Source organism: Tenrec ecaudatus, chromosome 9, assembly GCF_050624435.1.
Source record: "Tenrec ecaudatus isolate mTenEca1 chromosome 9, mTenEca1.hap1, whole genome shotgun sequence".
NCBI lineage: Eukaryota > Metazoa > Chordata > Mammalia > Afrosoricida > Tenrecidae > Tenrec > Tenrec ecaudatus.
Window position 1 is genome coordinate 57,556,397 of NC_134538.1, and position 6,040 is coordinate 57,562,436.

Consider the following 6,040-nt stretch of genomic DNA (forward strand, 5'->3'; position numbering starts at 1 on the left):
AAGATAAAAAGGAAGCATTCCATTTGACTGTCAGGATGATAAAGGCAATTGCACCATCCCTGCTTGTCAGCCTAGCTCCTGGCTCCATCGGTTTTATCTCCCTTGCACGAATTCCAAGATATTGCCATTCCTGAGCTCCTGGCTGCCATGAATCTCCCTCCCCAGGCTAGTCTCCCAGACCACTAAGATTCTAACAAACTACTATGACTTTAATTCTCAAATGCACCTGGATGGTGGTTAAATAAGACAGTTTCCAGTGGCCCATCCCCCATAACGCCACAGCTGGAGAGCTTGCATGGGCTTACCAATCCATGCTGAGCTGACTCCCCAGCCCTCCTTCCTGATTCTCATTAGGGATTTATAACTTTCACCTTCGCAAGCCCCAATACGTTTTTGTTTGTTTGTTTTTCAGGAAGAAGAGAAAAATAACATTGTTCTTCCTTTCCCTCCTGAACTTGAAAACACAAACGTAGACAAGGGAGAGACAAAATTGTTAGCTTTATTACCCATAAAACTGTAGTCAGCGTGCACAGCTTTATGTGACCACAGAAGGTTTCTAACAACTTGCCCTGAGTTGGGCAGGCTTGCCGGCCGGACACAGGCAGCCCCCTTAACCCAAGTCTCCTCTGAAAAGGCTGGGGAGATGGGACCAGCACCCGTTCTCAGCAGGGAGTAGATCTCAAGGGGTAAGGGGAGGCCTCTGTTCTTATATCCAGTTCTCAAAATTAGTTAACTCTTCTCCTCCCTTGAGACTCAGGCGGGACTTCCCTGAAGTTACTCCAAATGAAAACTAGGAGGTTGCGGTCAGAGGTGAGAAAATGTTCAGTCCCCATCTGTGCCAGCTTTGTTAAGCTCAATGTTGGCAAGTTTCCCCTAATACAGAGGATCAAGATCATTCTATGTGAGTCCCTACTGCTTTCTTCCTCAAAATATTCTCATATTTTATTAATATGGAAGGCCTTGTACTATCATCAGGCTTTGCCGTAACTCTTTTACAATCAAGTCTCTCGGTTTGGCTGTCCTTCAGGCATGAGCATCCCAATAGCCTCCCTGCCTCCAGGGCCTCCTTACTTCATCCAAGCTTCATGGGTCTGAAACAGAAGACTGGCCAAGTGATGGACCCTGCTACCCTCCACAAGAATCGTGACTCACTTTGGACTGCTTCAACACAAACGCGAGCGCACTTCTCCGTTTGGAACATAGTGCCGCTCACTCCCCTGCTGTCCTTAATGGTGTCCTCTAGCGTGTCTCCAACCATATGGCATGGTGGTTACGAAGAGCCAAAGCCTGGGGGAAATCCCACTCTGCAAATCAAAGCTGTGCCAACTTGAGCAATGGCTTCATTGCCGTGGGTCCTGGTTCTTTTCAGTCAAACCCAGTGTGGTTGTCGTGAAGGTTAAGTCCTTAGTATCTATAAAAGCCCTTAGAACAAGGCCTGGCCTGAATTTAGTGTTTCTGAACACTTTCCTATTTTCATTTGATTTGCATAGCACCTTCTGGCCCCATTATCTCATTTCATCTCTATGAAAACCAGGACAAAGATAGAGATAATAGCCTCATATTAGAGTTAAACCAGTTTTGAGTTTTGGTGTGAGTGGGAAAGCCAAGGTCCCTTCCAATGTATGCATGCGGTTGATGCGCTTTAAATACAGGTCTCGGGTTTGGGACGCACTGACCTAGGAGTGACTGTCAAAAAAAGATGGGGGCAAGGGGTAGTGTGAAAGATACCTGCTGTTGCTAAGGAAAGCGAGAGGGCAGAGGCACCCTGTTGGAAGGGGGAAGGAGTCAGCACAGGAAACGAACGCTGCTGTTCCACTGAGAAGGAATGCCAAATCAGTACAACATTCAGATGGGAAAGACCAGAGGTGCTCCATAAAGCAGATCAGCTGAGGACAGCGCCGGGTAGAGAATGGTGGGTTTGCTGTCTAGGAGTTAGCAGCCACCTTCAAAGGAGCAGCTGCCAGGGGGCAGCAGCGGCAGCTATCCGGAAGGGTGGGTGGAAATGGCTGTGGGGTGAACGGTGTGAAGCTTTACATGGAAGAAATCGGAAAGCAAAGCTACCAGTCCCCAAATCTCACTTTCCACCGATGCTGGAAAAGGCTCCCGTTTCGAGGGCCATATTCTCTCAGGAGGAGATTGAACTCCTCAGTCTAGGTCCCCTTGCTCTTTTCCCCTTTCTGACCAGGCTGAGGCCAGGAGTGAGGCCATGGGGCCTCAGGGGAGGTCGGGCAGCGCTGGGCAGGAAGCACCCTCGTCTGGAAGCAGCCTCAGGTCCGTCTTCAGGCACAGATGGCAACCAGCACCACAGGAAGCAGATGCGCCCCACCTCCCACCCCAGCAGCCAGGGCACAACTGGGAACAGCTGCTTGGCACGGAAATTTGCATAAAATGGATCATTTCATATCAAGACTGTCCCCTAAAGTGAACTACAGGGATCTTGGTACCGTTACGAGATTTCACTTCTTCTTTCCCATGTTTTGTCAAGCCAACCAGAGTGTGGGAATTATCCTGAGACTTGCTTGCCCTCGTGAGTCGGTTCTAGGCTGTCCCCTCTCCTTTCTGCGGCACCCACACCCCTGGGAAGGGTGGAGCCCAACTTTACTGGGGAGTTCCAGCCCCTGGCCAGGGACGCCACCTCTAAGCCTCTGACTTGGAGCACAGCCTCGCTTCAGGCATCAACTGCTTCGTGCTTTGGAGATATCTTTTTCTGGCGCATTCCAGCCCACTGCTTCCCCAGCACCTGTGAAGGCTTCCTCATTGTCATTCTCCCTGGAGCTTTCTGCGGGCAGAGGCGGGGCCGAGCCCAGCCAAGAGAAGGTTCTGTGGTCTCAGGGCCCTCCATTCAATTCCCCTTTTGGGCCCTCCTCCACTCTGGGCACCACCCTCATCCCCACCCACAACGGGCACCCTCCTTTGCAAAATGTGTTTTGTGCCCACACCCAGTCCCCACCTTCTGAAGAATCAAGTTTCTTTTTTAAAAGAAGTTTCATTCCACCCACAGGAAAGCAGCTTACATTTGTAGGCAGTGATACGGACGCCGTATGAATTCAGGGCACATTCAGAGGTTTCCGTAGCATCACTGTGATCTTGAAAGAAGAGGAGTGTACAGACTCAAACCCACTCGTTCCAAATAGTGCTCAGGACCTGATCAAGAGCGGATACCCCACATCTCTCCCCAGTCTTTCTCAACCTTCCAATCATACAAACGTTCCTTAGTCCCCAGTTCCTTCTCTGCCTTGGCAGGTTCTGGAAGACCTTCTCCAGACTTCCTGGCTACCTGGCTACAGTGTAACATGTATGAGGATAGCAAGCTCATTGTACTTCAGCTTGAAACTGTGTGAAGACCAGGACTCTGAGTTCGTGGATCCCGTGTATAAGTCTACCTTGTGCTATCCGTCGCATCGCTCACAGAAATGCCTCTACAAGGGACTGGAGTCACTGAAAGGCAGAACCTCACATCAGTTCTCCCTGAACCTAAGGAACAAGCAGTGGGTCGGGTGAAGGCAGGCAATCTAGTGCTCTAGGTCAGACCCAGGAACTGTGAGTGAGCGAGGTTCTCCATCCCTCCTTCTCTGCCTGGCCCAGGGCCCCCAGGAAGGGTGTGTGGGGTGGGTCCCTCATCCCAGTGCTCTGCGCTCCCTGTGATCTTATCTTGTCCTGACCTTGGTCCTTGGCCCTTCTTCCTGAAACCTTTCACAGGGTCCGACTTGCTTCAGAACCAGCATCAGTCATTCTCAGGGGGAAAGGGAAAAAAAAGACAGGATCATGGAATGCATGCCCCTGGGCTCCCTGCGTACTACCTGTGACTCTCCAAGATGCCTAATTGGGGCATCGCATGGGACCTCATCCATGGAGCTTCTGAGTCACCCTAAGGGACAAAACTGCTGAAGACATGGAAAGAGTAGGCTGTGGCCACAGAAGCTGGACTGGGGCCCCCAGAGACAGGGAAGCTTAGTAAGTGCAGATGGCTTGAGAGGGGAAAGGGGGTTCCCCAAGAAACCTGGTGGCTTTTTCTTTTCCCAGTTTAAACTTTCCACTTACACACTTTCCGTGACTGGTCTCTTCCCTCTGAGTTGGAATCAGCTTGATGACAGCTATTGTTTTCCCACTTGCCCCAAATGGGACAAAGCCTGTGATCAAGAGGTGTGAACTGATCTGTTAAGTCAATGTCCCATAGAAGCAGGAGGTGGGGTCCATGAGGAACGCTTCAGGCAGAGCGTCCAGAGTCAAGCTCTGTGCTGCCTACAGCCTCTGAACCACCTGGTCCACTGGAAGAAGTAGCATCTTAAGAGGTTGAACATCAAGAGGTAGAAGGATAATTCAAGTAAAGGAAAACTCAAACCCACTGTCATCAAGTTGATTCCGACTCATAGTGATCCTATAGAACACGGTAGAAGTGTCCCCCATGGGTTTCTGAGATTGTAACTCATTAAGGGAGTAGAAGCCTTGTCTTTCTCACATGGAAGAACTAATAGCTTCCCAATACTGACCTTGTGAGTAGCCCAACACATAAACACTAGGCCACCAGAGCTGTCAGGTAGCAGAAGGGACAAGAAACTTTTCAGCAGAGAGGACAGCCTGAGGGAAGCTCAAGTGGCTGGGACATGGAATATTGCCTCCAAGTTCACTGTGTCCAGCAGCAGGGTCCTGGTGGGGTCCAAGGCCTAGTGTTGAGGGGCCTCACTACCAGGGAGGCACTGGGAGGAGGAGAGAGGCCTGCGCTCAGCTGAAGAAGGCTCTCTGGGCAGCAAAGCTCAACAGGGACTTGGGGGAAAGGCAGCTCCCTGTTCTGGGAGCTGCCAGGCTGTGTGCGGAGGCCAAGGCTCAGGGGAATGGAGGAAGGGTGGAGATGGGTGTGAGCGTTGATTTCAGGTAGTGAAACCAGGGCCAGGAAAGCAGAGCGCCCTTTTCAAGGTCACAAGGAGTCACCCTGGAGACAGTTCCCCAAGCTCTCAGGACGATACAGAGGAGTGTGGCACAATGGGACAGGCAAGACACACACTGTTGCCTTGTCTTGAAGAATCACAAAACGTTCATCTTTGAAATGCCCGAGAAGAATGGAAAATCGTTTATTTAATCCAGCTCTTAGAAAAAAAAAACAAAACCCGTATCTCCTTGTTCATTTGAATCACGCGCCCACACAGTTCCACTCCAGGGAAGGAGACACGGCAGCACAGGGCTTCCTGGCGAGCATGGACCAGCGGGCTGGCCCTGTTCTGGCGCACAGAGGAGTTCGCCCTCCCTGCTTCGCACCACCCACAACCCCGCCTGCAGCCTTCCTCAGGCAATCAGCCCTGACCTTTGCCCCGACATTGTTAGTGTAGGCTAACAACAAATGCAGTGAAACCTTTCTGGCAAAAAAATGTTTCTGCTGCCAATATCTGTGTCACCAGGTCATTTCAGAAATGAAATGGGAAGGTGTGGAGAGGCTCTGAGCTGACCCTAGGTGATGCAAATGCCTGAGGGCTTGACTCCTCACTGAAAAGTGAGCAGTTTACATTCACCCCAAAGCCCTTGGAAGAAAAGCCTGGCAAACGACTTCCCAGAGACCAGCCCCGTTCTACTCTGGCATGTGTGGGGCCTCTGTGAGTCCAAATTGACAGTGGTGACAAGTTGGTTGGTTTATGGAAAAGCTCTCAAAACTCACTCTCCTTCTGACAAAGGAGGCATGGCAGTCTCCTTCGAAACCATACTGCCACTTGGCACTGTAATGTGGGGCCAAGAGCTGAATAATTCAGGACAAACTGAGGTCCTGTGAAGCCCTGGTAGTGTAGTGGTTATGCGTTGGGCTGTGTTCCTCATGATCAGCAGTTCAAAACTCTAGCAGCTCCTTGAAAGAGAGACTAAGCTTTCTACTCCCGTAAACAGTTACAGTCTCGGGAACCCACAGGGAGTCACTATGAGTCAGCATTGACTCAATGGCAGAGAGAGAGAGAGAGAGACAGAGAGAGAGAGAGAGAGAGAGAGAGAGAGAGAGAGAGAGAGAGAGAGAGAGAATGAGGTCCTGATTGGCCAAAGTACCAGGGTGCTGTCTCTGGAT